At 34.5% G+C, this 17,441-nt stretch overlaps 1 non-coding gene across 1 annotated transcript; it reads right to left on the reverse strand.

Annotated features, from left to right (window-relative positions):
- Positions 1 to 5,360: 5,360 nt before the first annotated feature.
- LOC111509186 (uncharacterized) lies at positions 5,361 to 10,845 on the reverse strand. The gene is made up of 3 exons (XR_012465378.1): positions 10,718 to 10,845; positions 9,694 to 10,099; positions 5,361 to 6,795 (listed from the first exon to the last, which is right to left on the reverse strand). It is a non-coding gene; the product is annotated as an uncharacterized protein (transcript).
- Positions 10,846 to 17,441: the final 6,596 nt, after the last annotated feature.

Consider the following 17,441-nt stretch of genomic DNA (forward strand, 5'->3'; position numbering starts at 1 on the left):
TTTCACATCAAGATCAAAAATCCAACAGTGGTGCTAATCTATTCTATTGAGGCGACTCGAGAACCGAATTCATAGAACACTGAGTTGAGATGTATCATAAAACACCCAATGGAGGAGAAATTGACAGGTGTCCTAACTTTAATTTGATTGAATAATATTGAAGCTAACATTTTGGCTCAAATATTATTCAAAATTCTGAGTATCTCATATTGTGAAATTCAGAAAATTTCAATATTGTAATATATCTTCAATTTTAATCAAATAAAAGTTAGGACACCTGTCAATTGGGTGATTTACGATACATCTCAACTTGGTGTTTTGTGAAACTGGTTTTTGAGTTGCCTCAACTGAATAGATTGGCACCACTGTTGAAATTTTGACCTTGGTGTATAAGAAACAAGGGTCCATGAACTTCAATATTCGATATTCTCGTTATTCTGTCACTGGGTCGTATTAAATTTCAACATCAACAACTTATTTTAAATATTGACTGAAAGTTTCGAGAGTGTTTTTATTGTAATATTATTTTAATCTGTTACAAATATTGTATAATCAACTTTACCAAAATATTTGATGTTTATTTCCACCATTTGCATTCAACCTCGTGGACAAAGTAAGTAGTTTAATCAAGACTTAGGCACTTAAAAACTATAAAAACACACTTTCGTCTATTTTCCACCATAGTTCTATATTTGTTGACTAGTTTCGGTGATCATACCATTTCGAAAATGATGTAATGCTGCAGTCAGTATTGCCAAGTCATTTTCACTTCAAGCAGTAGATCTTGTCATAGAAAAGAAGTATATGTTTCATAAATATATACTACATATATGGTAATTTCCATTATGCAGTTGTTCAATTATCATTTGTTCTATATATTTTGATAATGGACGTACCATGGCAATACAAAAACGAGTTTTCTGCAGCGGTTGCAATAACTAATTCTCTGATCTTGTCATCACAGTATCACTGTTAACCCAACTTTTTTTGGTTATGATTCAATTTTCGTTTTAGGAATCACACGTTCAAGGGTAAGACCTCATTAGTCCTAAGCTCGCACAAGTTCAGACTTCTGAGGGTTGTCGTTCGTCGAGGTGCGACAGCTGGTTAACGAAAAAACATATTTTAAACATATACATACATATATTATTGCTTTTTCAACCCTCAGAAGTTGTAACTTGTGTGAGCTAAGGATTAACGAGGTCTTACCTTTTAACGTGTGATTCCTAACCAATTGTCAATTATCAATTTTCAGATATCAACATGGAAAAAACTCTGGTTCAGTTGCTGGTAAAAGAACTCAAATGTCGATCATGCTTCTCCCAGATGTCTCCTCCGCTAATCCACTGTTGTCGTGGCCATCATGAATGTAACAACTGTATTGAGGTATCTGAAAAATGCTCCGTTTGCCAAATTCCCAGAAAATATAGAAGAGATTATTTTTTAGAAAATGTGTGTTTCAGAACAACATTGAAATGTTCCTTTTCCAGTGAAGGGTGTCCTTTCTCAGATAAGGCACTAGAGGTTGCAAATCATGAAAGCACTTGCATCTTTGGATTGAGGAAATTCATTTATCAAGGGACCAAATTCATCAGGGAAATGATTGAAGCACGTAGAGAAGAGTTTTCAGAATTAGATTTAGGAGACGGTTTGAAAGCCATTGAAGATGAGTTGACCAAACTAAAAGCTGCTCAGTGTATTGAAAGAGGTAGGGTATTCTAACTGTTGTATTTCCTTTGCAATAACAAGCATTGTATCCTACAGATTCTTCTGGAGAATTTTTGGAAGACCTTATCACCCTTGAATTAGAATGTCCAGTTTGTTTTACGCGAATTTCACCACCAACAGCAGAATGCCACAACGGTCATCGAGTTTGTCAATCATGTTTCGACCAAATAGAAGAGTGTCCTGTGTGCAGAGGTCCAAAATGTCTAGGATCAAGCAACTATCTAACACGATTGTTCAACAAACTGAAAGTCAGCTGCAAAAATGCTTGCAACGGTTGTGGAGCTCGTATGAAAGGAACATCCATAATGAATCACGAAATGTATTGTACATTTGCTTCCAAACCGTGCCCTCTGAAAAATAGTATCAGATGCAAATGGGAAGGAATCCAGTCTGACTTCGTGGACCACTGCAAGATGAAACATTCCAACTTGATCAGTTTGGAATCTGGAAATACGTGGGTATTGAAAGATTTCAAGAATTATCGTCGATCTCATTACTCTCTCATTCATGTTCATGGGGTCCTATTCAGATGTTGCTGGCAGGTATATAGGCGGTCGAGAAGATTCTCGGTGAGTCACATAATGGATAAATACAGCATGAAGCTATACACGTTCCAACTGAGGATCGTTTTTTCTGAACGTAATTACAGTATTATAGTTCCTGGAGGCGTGTGTTCTCCTGTTACAGAATTCAGAGATCGGCCTAAGCCTCTTGGCTATGCCGTTTTGACCGACACCAAAGTATCAGATTTTTGTGATAGTCATGGTGATCTCTGCTATGTAGTAGAAATCAATGAATAATGTTGAACGCGTTTGAATACTTCATTTATTCTGTTCAAATTATTGTCTTTGTTAAACGTACTGGAAGAAATCATTTGAATAACAGTTGTACGTTTTCCCTCACGACGTTTTCTGAATCCCAGTCAGTTTGAATATGAATTCCAGAGATATTTCAATGTCTACTCTTGTCGAAGCACCCAACATATGTGGTGTTCGCCAAGAAAGGTACACACTGTACGACAGCAAGCGCCTTTTCAAGTTTTGCAGTCTATTACTGCTATGTAGATGCCTTCAGTGGGTGTGAGGTCTTGTTTCCATTGGTCTGGGTATCTGTGACGTCATCCCTTCAATCTACGATACATATTCCCATTGTAGTGTGGCGGTAGCTCCGGTTATCGAGTCTGTGATTGAAATCCCATGCAACTGATTGAAGTAACCTCTTCATAATAATAATAATAACAATTTATGTTCCCAAGAAACATACGAAGTTTTTAGCAGGGGAAAAAAAACAATTAAAAAAATAACTATAACATAACTAATTACGAATAGAACACACAAAAAAATAATAAATCAGAGCTAAAACTAGAAAAAAAAATATAAATATACATACATATATATGCATACACATTATTATCAACGTGAACATGATTGTACTCATCTGATAATATGTCTATACAAACAATAAATATTTTTTCAAATCAATCCGGAATTTTTTATTATTACATTTTTTTGAAGCATTCGGTAGCTCATTGTGAAATTTGTTTTCTTTATATTAAATTGAATTTTGCCCAATATCTGTTCTCATTTCCATTAATTTCAGATTGCCTGGATATCTTGACAAATGGTTGTGTTTAACTTTAAATATTTGAGCTTATTTTTGACCAAATGAATGAAGGTACATAGTTTGAATTTATGTAAGGTTGACAAATCTAGTAGTTTTTTGGTTTATACAAGTTGACTGTAGACTCCTTGTAGTTCAACTTGAATATACACCTTATAATGGGAAATGTTTCTCAATTTGGGTTATTACAGCGAATACAAGTTTGAACAACATAAAGTTGAGTTTGATTCATGAGTTTTTCAACTTCACTTCGAAAAGTATTCAAATTGATGTTTGAAATGTTGGGTTTTAAGTTTGAAAGGGATTTGTTTCTAATTCACATATTGGCAACAGCGCCTATATCAAGTTGAAATAATTTATACGTACCTAGATATTCTACTTTAAAAAAGGAAAATTATTTTTATAAATCAACAATTGAGGCGAAATATAAATTAAAGTTCAATACCACCTCCACAAGCCACATAATCCACAGTTGTTTTGTTATTAATTTATATAGAGGAAGATAGGTTAGGTGCATAAAATGTCATATGTCACAGAATGTCTCGGAACTCGGAACATAAGTAAACAGAACAGCACTCCTGTTCAACAGATTCATTGTCCTTTATTAGCTATAACCGATGTTGCCAAATGGTGAAATAGAAACGAATCCCTTTAAAAGTTGAATGCTTTATTTCATTCCTCTTTTTAAGTATTTGAATAATTTTTAAAGGAAAAGGTTGAACTACTTGATTTTCGTCAGGAGGAACATTTCCCATTTTGTTTTAAAGTTTTTTAACTGGTTTCAATAAGGAATTCGTTGCCATACCCCATACTATAAAAAAATAAATCAATTTAAGGTATTTTAGGGTACAACATTTCTTATTCTGAATAAAATTCCAATTATGAAAGCTATTTTTCTCCTCATTGTTTCAAAGTGTTTTCTCCATGATACATTTTCATTTAGAATGAGATCAAAAAATTTAGCACTAGGAGGGTATTTAATATTTTCATTATTAAATTTAATTGGATCATTTGAATCAATTGATATAGACCTTTTTGATATGAACATATCATGATGATTTTTGAGAATTCGTTTCTGGGTTTCGTTAATCTCGTGAGAATTTTATTCTGAATCATTGATTTTCATGAATTCCATTCTATCAAAATGAACGCGAATGACAATTTCAAAAAGAATCGAGAGAATCAACTGACAGAGAGAGAAATAATAGCGGTTTTGCCTTCAGTTTATATAAGTGGAGCGAGGTTACGAAAGTTTTCAGTTATTTTTTCTGTCAGATGTAAATTTTCGCTCAGAAATATTTTTAGTTATCAGTTATTTAAGAAAGAGTATTGAAGAGTTTCATATCATATTCAATTCACTTGGGAGACCGTTTATTGAGTTTTCAAAACAATGTAATCCTTTTGTTTTATTCCTAATTCGGACTGGAAGTCCAGTCAAAGTATTTGGTAATTTTAAAATTAAATTTGAGTTAAGCCAAGTCGATGTCATCTGACGAGTTTGATGAACGTTCTACATATTCCGACTCAGCTATCGCGTGATTCTGAAAGATCATTCATCCTGAAAGATGTCAATAATTTCAGGTGATGACCCTAACTTGCTTCGTTATCGAGTAATGCGGTGTCAAATTCTAACTAAAAATATTGTTCTTTCATTGATATTGCGAAAGTATCTTCGCCAATTTTGATGAAACAAAGTGTTCTTTTTAGCACTAACAAGGGGCTTTTTTCATATAATCAGATTACGGATAATAATTTCAGTGACGTCACAGGGGGTTACCTGATAGATATTAATTTACGTCAAAAATCACACATTTTCAAAGGGGGGTTTTCATACAAATGCACTGAATTGAGATTGTTTTCTCGATTGTTTGATCTAGAACTCTTAAAAAAACAAAAACACATGACACTGAAACGGACAAAACTTTCGGAACAGACTGATATTTTATCTCAACTGAATGTTCAATAATAGATAAAAAATCATTTTGACCGCACAGGTATTTAATATAAAACACTTTTGTCAAATGAAGTTTTTATTCCACACAAATCTCTCATATAATTTCTGTGAAACAAACTTAGATTGTAAATTATTAAAATGATAGTGCTCCAAACCGCTAGATTCCCTAACCTAACTATGATTTGCTGAACAAAAGACTAATGAATGTAATGAAATAACACATAGATAACACATAGATAAAATATAAATTAAAATTTCATATTCAATATTGGATGAATACATAATTGTTTCACATTGAAAGTATGAATAGAATGACGGCAATCGAATATTTCAAGATGTCTAGATAAGGTTGATATATTAAAAATAATGAAATGGGTGGAATATCTTAGTTAACAAAACAAATCAGATATTTGTTAAAAATGAGACTATAGAAAAAACCATTTGGGGTTGAGTTAGTTTCAATTTCTGATTCACATTACAATTTGGAGATTCAATTATATATAATGTTCAACTTGTTTTATATTTTTTGTTATGGTTCACTGCTGAAGAGAATCATAATAAACAAGTAGTTATAATGTGTTGACATTTTAAATGACTGATACACTGTATTGAGTCAATTCTAACACAAAATACTTTGAAACCACTATGAATTTGGGAAAAGGAAATCCACACAAAATAAAAGAAAGCTGCATACTGTTAAAAAGAGATTGTGAAAATATCTATTTCAGATCAGAAGACATAGTTCTATGTTGAAATCCGTTTCCCACAACTGTATTCACATCAAAAATCCCAAGTGGAAGTAAAAATCGAGTGAAACTTTATTCGAACCAAGCCTATAACATTTTAGACAACGAAGATGAGCAACGTGAGAAAAAGTTATAATTTTTCTTTATTGCATTTCAATCTATTTTGGTCAATCTATTTTACTTTCCGAAATATTAAAACTGAGCACTATTCAATGAACAGAAATGAGAACTGACGACGGACAATTCAACACAATTATAATAAAATGTTCAGCATCATCTGAATAGTTCGCCATTTACATAGAGATTGCAGGCGGGCAGGCGATCTGATCGAATGCTACTGATGTTTAGTATTTTCCTTGAACTTCCCAGAGTGGACGGTCCTGAAATGGTTCTTGAATTCTTTCTGGATGCCCTGCCATTTACACAACCCAACTTCCATGAGTGGACAAGTGGTTAAGGTGAAACTGCAAGATTTTTCATGTCTTGCAAGGTAATGGCCGAAATCGCGCTTCCCACAACCGTACATGCAAGGAAAAGTCAACACAGAAAAAAGATATTGCAGACAGAAATTCAGAAAACTGGGTTTGGGCGCTCTACACGTGGGACACCGGCCAACTTGTTCAAGGCAACTGTTGCAGATGCGATGACCGTTGACGCATTCCATAATTGGCGGTGAAATTCGAAAACAACATATTGAACACTCCAGTTCAGCAAGAATCACTTCGTCTAACAATTGTCCTGATGAACCTAGAAGAAAATGAAGTGACATGAATATATTGTGCACAATAATTCATAATAGCTCATCCAATAATAGAGCTTGTGTGACAATTAGTGACTTTATTAGTACCAGGGTGGTCTCAGAAGTACCCGGCCTGACCAAGAGATGGCGGTAGTGTTCTGAGAAATATCACAGTATTAGAGAGTATACAATCTATAAAGCAGATGTATCAAGTTTGAAGACGCTGCGTTGTTTAGTATTTATTTGGCAGCCATCAGTAGAGAACGTTTTCGGTGAATTTGTGGAAATGGAGAAAATTGGTAATCGTTATGTGGTACAATACTTTTACTGGAAGGCCTCAGTCCAACCAATATGAAAGCGGAACCGGATTATACTCTTGGTGAGTCTGCTCCTTCGTTTACAACAGTAAAATATTGGGTAGCAGAATTGAAAGAGGTCGTACGAGCTGCCAAGATGAGCATGACTGTGTCGGCCAAATAAGGTGACGAGTCCAGAAACGTTGAAGAAAATCCATAAAGCGGTACTGAATGATCATCGAATGAAAGTACGCGAACTAGCAAACTTGTAGCGGTACGTCGTATATTAACTGATAATTTGGATATAAGAAAGCTGAGTGAAAGATGGATATCGTGTTTGCTCACACTAGAGCAAAAACAGTATCGTGAAGATGTTTCAATTGAGTATTAGCGAGGTTTCACAGCAAAAATACATAATTCTTGCGTAGATTCATAACCATGGTGCAACATGGGTCCACCACTTCACACCCTATACAAAAGAACCATCAAAACAGAAGACTCAAAAGGGAGAACCGGCTCCAAAGAAGGCGAAGACCGTTTCATCTGCAAGCAAGATCATGGCATCAGATAATTTCCATTGACTACCTTGGAAATATCAACGGCGAGTATCATGCGAACTTATTGCAACGTTCGAGTGAGAAAAGTAAGCAAAAACGGCCACATTTGTTTAAGGAAAAAGTGTTTTAAGGAAAAAGTGTTTCATCAAAACAATGCACCAGCTCACAAATCCATTATCGCAATGAAAAAATTAACGAATTAAAGTTTGACTTGCTATACCAGGCACCCTATTTACCAGATTTAGCCCCTCGAATCAATTTCTGTTCCTGAACTTGAAAAAATGGTTTGATGGTAAAATATTTTCCAACGATGAAGAAGTGATGTCGACAGTTAATGGCTATTTTGAGGAGCAAAACAGTTCTTATAACAAAAACGATATCGAACTTATTCAACATTGGCGGGTTGGCTGTCCTTGTTCATCTTTCACTGCCTGAACCACCGTGCATGCTGTTTTGGCGGGTGCATCGGCTTTGGGGTGTGGGGGTTGAGCAAACCGGCCATCGGATGCTTGCTTTCACGTAGCCCCGCTGGATACGGGAATGGCAGAATCACTTGTGGTTCTGTTATTCCCTAACTGAATGGCATCCTAACGATGGCTCAATCCTGAGGTGTGTGTATCCGTGCCGAGAGGATAAATGACACTGAGCCTATCAACTGTCTCTACGGAATCTTGGAGAATATCGGGCGCCCTCTCGTCGTAGCATCGCCTTGCGGGGCTCTGCCGTGACTGACCTTCTTTCCTTAGCTACTCGTGGGATTTCAATGGACAGAGTAAACTCAAAAATTCTTTCTGACGCTGAGTCTATAGAGGAGATAGATGTTGAGCTTCTCATCTCCCCAACTCTTGATCCAATAACTGAACCTGAAAAAAAGATTCAGTGGTACAACCAGGAAATGACTGAGTCGTCTCCTCAGGAGCGGGGTACCTTATAAAATCGCCTTGCACCAGATTCTGGAGCGGCGTACGCAGAATCTGTCTCAGGTGGAAGAACAAACACCCCCCCATGAGCAGGTTAGCAAACGTTTGCGCTCAAGTGATGATTCACCGAAACCAGAGGCGAAAAAGCCCTATACGGTTGAATCTAAGACATCGTCAGGTGTAGCTGACGTGCAAAAAACCTCATATAGGGAGGTTGTCGCGGATATCAAGGTGGGAATCATCGACCTTGACTATCTGACTACCTCATCAACGATGAAACAGCAGAGCATATACTCTGTGCCTGCCCCGCTGGGGACCGAACAGGGTTTTTAGAGTTCGGTAGAGCCGTACTCTTACCATTTGACCTGAAAGACCACTCACCATACAAACTAATAGACTTCGTTAAAAAGCTGGGTTTATTTGGTAGAGTGTGAATAGGTGTGCGCCACAATAAACCCTTGCGGGTTGCGGCGGAGGGTCGAATAGTCCACTCACTTTAGATCTAACCAAACCTAACCTATTGGACATCGCTGGGAAAAGTAGATAAAGCTGCAAGGAGATTATTTAGAAAAATAAATACAGTTCTTTTCATAATTTATGTGTTTTCTTTTTGGGCCAGGAAATTTTGTGACAACCCTTTATATCGGGTCATTTGAAACAGTTGATAAAAAGGCTTTTCATTACAAGGCAAAATTAAGCTGGCTGTTATTTAGACCTAGTTTATTTGTCTGGGTATATACTAGAGCTTAATAATGGATTTTTTATTTCAGGAAAAGGAAGAAGGATGATAGTTCACCACATTTGAAGTGATCACTGATCTGTTTTAGAGTCGTTGTGGGCTCTTGAATCCAAGAAAACCGGAGATTACCACGAGAAAATGGATGGAGAATCATTTGAGAAGTGATTTGAAATAATTTTTTTGAACATGATAATAACTGTATTGTCGTATTAGACAATACTCCGAATGATTTTAATAAACTGAAAAAATTCCAACTACAACATCAAGGAAATCTGATTTTCCAAACTGGCTGTGTTCTAAATGTATCCAATTTGAAGGATTAATACTTACAGTGGAACTTTCAGCGATAGTTGATGAGCCAGGCAAAAATTTTTAATCAATTAGTTTCACTCACCTTCTATGGGACAAGAAATTTCATCTGCGCCTGTGCTATCCTGCACAAAAGCAGTTTCCAAGGACGTAGAGTTATTGCTAACGCCTGCCCAAACAAATTTCTGGCGAAAAGGGCATTTCCTCTCGTGTTGAGCAACAACACCGCATAATCCGATGAAACAACATCCAGTTGTTGTGAAAGAACATTTCAATACTATTCTGAAACATAATTTTTCCAAGAAATATGCTCTTCTCATTCCTAGTGGTAACTGGCACTTAGAACATTCAGTCATTGAAGAAGTACACTTGGCACAGTAGTGGTGACCTGAAGCACACTGAGTAATAGGAGGATTCAACTGGACGTCACACATAAAACAATCAACTTCTCTCATTAGCATTTGGATTAGAGTTTTTCTCATTTCGCAGTTCTGAAAAATATACCATAATGGAATGCGAATGGTTTGGTGATCCAATCAATATGATCAAACGTTGTTTTTGTTGGGAAAGGAATGAAAACAATTCATTGATGAACAATTCATAGTTTGCCAACGTTTCAGACTTCACTGAACCCATTATGAGGGCTCTAGAGACAGAATAATTCCATATGGAAACAAAAAACATGCCAATATATACCGCAATTTGACATGTGTTTTTTATCCCCGTATTTGTTTTTTCAAAATATGGAGATGAAAGAGGTATATCGAATTGTTTTGTCATGTTTTGTCATGTTGATCCATTCCATATGAAATTATTTTATTGTATAGCCCTGATGATGGATTCAATAGTTTTTCTACGTGAACTTTTGATTCTTTTCTCACACAAAAAACATTTGATGAAGAAATACATTGAATATGTCAGCGAAATTCAATAAAAATATCGAAAGCGTAAAAAAATCAGTAAGAATTATAGTTGTTGAATATATAAAAAATATACAATAGTTATATTTTGATTATATTTCTTCATCAAAGTTATTTTTAAAATTTCAACACTCGTCTCGACGCCAACAGATGTATTGATCTCTTGAAGTGAGTAGGTTGTATTCTTACCTTTCACCAAGTTGAAAATATAATGAAAACTTTTATAAAGGTTAGGGTATCGGATAAACTGGAGAAGTAACGCCAACAATCAAACGAGAGATATCGTTTTATCGATAACTGCTTGTTTTCAGTTTTTTTGTAAAAAAATTGAAATATTTATATACACTCGCACTACCAAGTATTGTTTCGGGAGCAAATATTGATCTACTTCATTGAAATTCGTATCAACCAATGGAAACACCTGCTTCTTCAACTATCTTATTATTTTTCAATTGATATTGAAGAACTTTCGAGTTGAGATGTTTTGCAAGTATCAATTTCAGTTTTCAAATTATCTAAAGAAAAAATTCGTTCTGGCCATTCTCAACTCCCCACTGTTGTAGGTTATTGGACTGTCAACTATCAGAAAACAATTATTCCTCTGGCTAATACCATGAAGGGCGTTGGATTAAATCTGACAGGTGTCAGTGCAGGATTCTTCACTGAAGTTATTCCTGCATATGCTGTTGGCGATATAACTGCCGCAATAGATTTTCAATTATTGGAACACACATGCAGACAGGTTTCGAGCTGTTTAGCCACTCGTCAGTGCAAGGCGACGTCTCACTATTAACTCTTTTGATTTAGAATATTCCTGAGAACAAAATTAATTGTTTTTTGTTATTAACATTTCGCATGCTTCAACCGAATTGGTACTGGTACCGAAATAGGTACTGAAAGATTGAATGAAACAAATGAAATTTAATTTTAAATGTTATCTTTATTAAAATATAATATACATACGTTCAAAAAATTGTGATAAACAGATAAATGCTCTCAATACTTCATGGAGAGATCTTTAGTTTCCTCAATATATGCTCTAGATTTAAATTATGCGTGGAACAGAACTAATAATTACAATACATTGTTTCTCACTATTTTTGGGGATATAACCCTCCACTATCTGGAAACTATATGATAATAATGAATTGTGTTCGAAGCTGGTTGATGATGCATAGTGAATTTCATTAGTTCGTACTTCCAATATCTAATATCATATGAAACGATTTGAAATCCCTGAAACAACCAATAAAATTGAAAAGGTAACTGAATAGCTGGAAACAACAATTATTTTAAGCAGAAATAACTGAAATTAAATTAGGATAATACAAAAATCAAAACAAAAGATTGAAAATTGAACAATCAAAAAGAAATAAAAATTTTAAAATTTTAAGCCAAGTGACTTCACGACGTTTCGATATTTTTTTGGTTAATATAATTATTATTTTCGAATATACATTTCAATGTTCAATTCTATTGATTATTTCAGGGATTTCAAATCATTTTACATCATAATAATGGAAGTCCGAACTAATGGAATACAATAATGGTTTTTATTGATGGTTCCATACAATTACAATCAATCAAATGACAGAATTCGATGTCTACACAATATCTATGCAGAGATTGCTTTTCCCTGCGTAGATATTGAATACTGCTTTTTGATTGGTTGTAATTGTATGGAACCATCAAATAAAAAAGTTTTATGAATATGCCGAAGTGTAATAGAAGGCAAACTAAAAAGTTTTCTTGCAAAAAGTTACTCGGTAATTCATATCACTGAAACAAATGACTCACTGACTAAATAATCAATAAATAATATGATCTTTGGTGAAAATAAAATATATAGGTCAAAACATCAACTACATAAATAATGAACTACACATTAATTGACATGTATTCAGTCTGTATACAGGGTATTTTCCAATTGCGGAGCTGATCAAATGAAAAACATATAAACATAAGCCCAGAAGTGAAAATATTCCCAAAAAATTGTTGAATTTTTGGAAAATTGCAATTTTAATTGATCTTTTAAATATCCCTTATTCAATTTTGGTGAAATTTGGTCGTGTTATTTCTAGGGATGAAAGTTTCATTTGTTTGATCGAGACACGTTTTAGATAACGTTATTGACCAAAAATTTTGCCACTGACGATTTTTGTAAATACATCAATTCAATTTCATGGCTCCCTCAGTTTTCTAGTGAAAAAAAAACAAATGAAAAAAACTGTTGAAACAACTAGAATGCTATGTATCAAAAAAGCAACAACTGATTGTTTGCGTGTTTATCATTTTTCAAGTTACATATACTGATGTTACAAGGAATATTTTCAACATTTATGAAGAAAAAAAAAATAGGATACACCCTTTATCTTGAAAACAGTGTAGTTTCTTGCGTATGTTTGTCTTAACTGTCTTTCATGAAATTAGCAACTAGAAAATACCCTTCACACAATATTAGCGACCTCCGTTAGTTTTATCCCTTTATCAAGTATGAAAACTAAATAATACATTTGAAATCTAAGAGCGTGGTTACAAAGGGAGATCGTAGGTGAGCTGGATGGGAAAGTATTTGAATAATAATGATAATAATAGGTCTTCATTCCGGTTGCAGTCGAGGGTTAAATAGGCCGACTCACTTTGGATCTAAGGTCGTCATTCCCAGAATGATACAATATAGTGTGAACATTCACTGAAATGGAAAAGGCTGAAGATCAGTTGGTTGCATCTAAAGACACATATTTCAATCACGAAGTGATCATCTTCAACAGGAAGTTCAATCTTCAAGAGGAAGATTGAACTTCCTCTTGAACACCTCGACACGTTTTTTAATCACCAAGTGATCATCTACAACAGGAAGTTTCAATGTCCAAGAGGAAGATTGAACTTTCTCTTGAACACCTCGACACGTTTTTCAATCACCAAGTGATCATCTTCCACAGGAAGTTCAATCTTCTTCTTGGAGATTGAACTTCCTGTTGAAGATGAACACTTCGACATGTATTTCAATCACCAAATGATCATCTTCGACAGGAAGTCCAATCTTCAAGAGGAAAATTGAACTTCCTCTTGAAGAAAGATATTCCTCTTGAAGGTGATCACTTGTTGATTGAAACACATGTGGAGGTGTTGAAAATAACGGTTTGGTCATGAGATTGAACTCCAGTAATATTCATTACCACACCAAAGGTTCCAAACAGTGCATCACAAGAACTGGAAATTATAGAAATTATCGGGTTGTCCAACTCATAAATTCAAGAAAAATTTCTTCTTATTATAACATGTGTGTAGAGTTTTGGAATTATCTTTAAGATGAAGATTGAACTTCCTTTTGAAGATGATCACTTGGTGAATGAAATACGTGACGAAGTGTTACAAATAATGGTTTTGTGTTGGGATAAAACTCCATTGATATTCATTACTGCACCAAAGTTTCCAAACAGTGCATCACAATTACTGGAGATGACAGAAATTATCGGGTTGGCAGACTCATAAATTCAAGAAAAAAAATCATTTTATTTCCTTTATTACATGTGTCTATGATTTTGGAATTATCTTCACTCATCTTGTGTTCTGAATCTTGCATATGTTCATAAATTGTAGATGTTTTGTCCAAACAGACACACATGTAATAAAGGAAAGAAAATGAATTTGTTGCAAGCCATGGAAATTAATGAATGAATTAAAAACCTTCAGTATGAAATCCTAAACGAGCAACTCGATGTCTCTTGAATTTCTTGAACTTGAACTCTTGAATTCACAAGTTTTATAACTCAATGATTTCTGTGATTTCCATTGTTGAAGTTTCATAGTTGGCACCCCTGTTTATTTAATTACATCCCTATCCAGCTCACCTACCTAGAAACTCCATATATAACTACTTTTTACGATTTGAATTGTATTAGTTAGTATTCATATTTGATAATGGAATAAAACTCAAAACCGTCGTGAAAATAAAATAACAAGTGGAAATTAGACAGAAATATTTAAATTCATTTCATTGAATTTCTACAAAATAAACTAGTCATCCATTACAGGAATTTGTACGAAACATCAATGAGTTTGAATTGAATGAGGTATATTTTTAGGAGAGATAGTTTTCTTGTATGAAGATGGAGATCTAGAAGGCCGAAACCTTTTTTTCTCATAAATCAATGAGTTTATGTAAGCTGATTTGACGAGAGATACAAACTGAACGGGGAAATGTGTTTTTTTGTATGACTCAGTTATTTCATGAGATCCCATTCTGCTCTTTAGCGCCGACATTTCAAAAAGTTCCTTTGTGAATGTGATTCTGCGTTTTCTGATTGACTACAACATAACAATGTTCGTTGGCTACGTAAAGGTCAAGTTATTGAAAGTTTCTGGCTAATTGTTTCTTTAATTGTTCCTATATATTGTGTATCTAGGCTCTTCACATACACTACCGGAAACTTAAATAATACCACACCAAGTTTGAGGTTAGGTTATACCCCAATCGAAATGTTCAAATTGTCCAGTCTCTTTCGAATGCTAATTTTGGAATTTTAAAATGATATGTATGTATATGTATAATCATAAATAATGTAAGTGAACTGTATATGCCATCTGTATACAATTACATAAGACATACAATTGTACGAATGACATTCTGATTTAGACATCACAAAACAGGCTATAATAGCCTAGCGTGAGTCTAATTCAATGAGTCATTAAAAAAAATATATATTGAACTGACCTATGTTAGTAAACTTGAGAATTCAATGAAAAACTTGAGATCGGTTTTTTATGGCTAGAAGCCACATGAAAATGATTTTTTTTAACAAATGCTTTGTGTGTGTATAGATGTTGAATTCTGCCATTTGTTAGGATAGGTTAGTATGTCTTGTACTGAGAATAGTTATTATTATTATTAAACACTATTATTATTATTATTATTAACACTATTATTATTAATAAAAGAACAAGTTTCATCCTTCTTGCAAAACTTGGATACGCAGGAAGCCAGAAAGCACTTTGAGTTTATAAAAAACAAGCGCAATATGCTGGTTGTGGCTTTCCTGAAAGATATTTAAAATATTTGAATGTGCTCAATACAGAGTTGCAAGGAAATGGAAAACTAATATGTGATCTGATACAAAGCGTGTCTGATTTTTGTCGTGAGATGGATATCTTTGAAGAGGAAATCGTTTAACAAGAATTTATTTATTTTCCGACGATTTTTGAATTGTCGGAACTTATCAGCACAAAAGGGGATTTTTTCAGAAAAACTAAAATCTGATCTGAATAACTATAGATCAATAAGCATTATTTCTAGCATTTGAGCTGAATATGAAAAACCAGCTGTATGCTTTCTTCGACAAATATAATCTGCTTTCGTCATCGTAGCATGGTTTCATTAAAAAGAAAAGCACAGAATCTGCTCTCTGTGAATTCCAGAGCCATGTAATGAAACATCTGGACAACAACAAATATGTGATGAGGCTATTTCTGGACGTCGATCATAAACTACTGATTTCTAACTTATCGAGATATGGTGTCAGGGGAGTACCCCTGCACCTTCTAGAGTCATTTCTAAGCAATCTAAAGCAAGTTGTGAAACTCAATCAGTCCTACTCAGATACCATACACATACCTCAAGGAGTTCCGCAAGGTTCGAACCTGGGACCATATCTCTATGTAGTTTATGCAAATGATCTCATAAGATATCTCAGCATGACTAACAACTTTAATATACATATGGTGTGTTATGCCGATGATACTAATGTATTAGTAGTCCAGAAGGATCTGAATGCTTTGAAAATTATAGCCAAAAATACTCTAGAACATGTGCTGTAGTGGTCGAAAAACAATAAGTTGAATTAAAATGAATCAAAGACTAATGCTATGTCAATAACTCTGCGTGGGCACAATCTGAACTGCAGACTTTTTAATGGTACCCGCAGTGAAATAGAAATGTCAACATCGGTTAAAATGTTGTGGTTAACTTCAGACGCAAACTTTACTTGAACCCCGCATATTGACAATCTATGCACACAACTGAGAAAATCGTGCTACTTTTTGAGTTTTATGGCAAATAATTGGAGAGAAGAGATGCTGCAGATCCTGTATCATGCTAATTTCCCCTCCCACCTGAAATATGGCATTTCAATCTGGGGAAATTGCTCCTCTGTTAATAGAGTGTTTACTCTACAGAAATATCCCATACGAATATTGGCAAAACTAGGCTCTAGAAATTCGTGCAGACATTTTATAAAAAATTGAACATTCTAACAGTGGCAGGGACCTATATCCTAGAAGCATATGTGAACGTTTTGAAACAAAGATCTAGCAATATGTCTGAACGTTTACATAACTATAACACTAGAGGAAAACAGTTGCTGCTACCAGTACGCCATCGTACTGCAGTCTTTCTCAAAAGTTATGAAGCGAATGGGTGCAAATTTTTTAATATTTTACCAGAGACTGTGAGAAACTGTACAAACATATATGTGTTTGAAAAAATGACAAAACAATTCATATTACAAAAAAGTTGTTACACTTTTGAAAAATTCCTCAAGTAGAACTAAAGTTTTTTCTTTCTTTAATATGTGTGACTGTTTATGAATAATTTATTTATTACTTACTGTATGTATACAGCTATATATAATATATTATGTAAAGCGCCCATTGACGTCTTTCACAATAATTTTGTCATAGTGTACATTTAACCCATTTGTATCATTGTGTATTCCCCTGGCTAATACCATGAAGGGCGTTGGATTAAATCCGACAGGTGTCAGTGCAGGATTCTTCACTGAAGTTATTCCTGCATATGCTGTTTGTGATACAACTGCCGCAATAGATTTTCAATTATTGGAACACACTTGCAGACCGGTTTCGGGCTGTTTGGCCACTCGTCAGTGCAAGGTAGTGTATATTATCAACATAAAAA

The sequence above is a fragment of the Leptinotarsa decemlineata genome, unplaced genomic scaffold, assembly GCF_025532065.1.
Source record: "Leptinotarsa decemlineata unplaced genomic scaffold, Ldec_3_MD MMD2_tig00000882_RagTag_RagTag, whole genome shotgun sequence".
NCBI classification, from domain to species: Eukaryota; Metazoa; Arthropoda; class Insecta; order Coleoptera; family Chrysomelidae; genus Leptinotarsa; species Leptinotarsa decemlineata.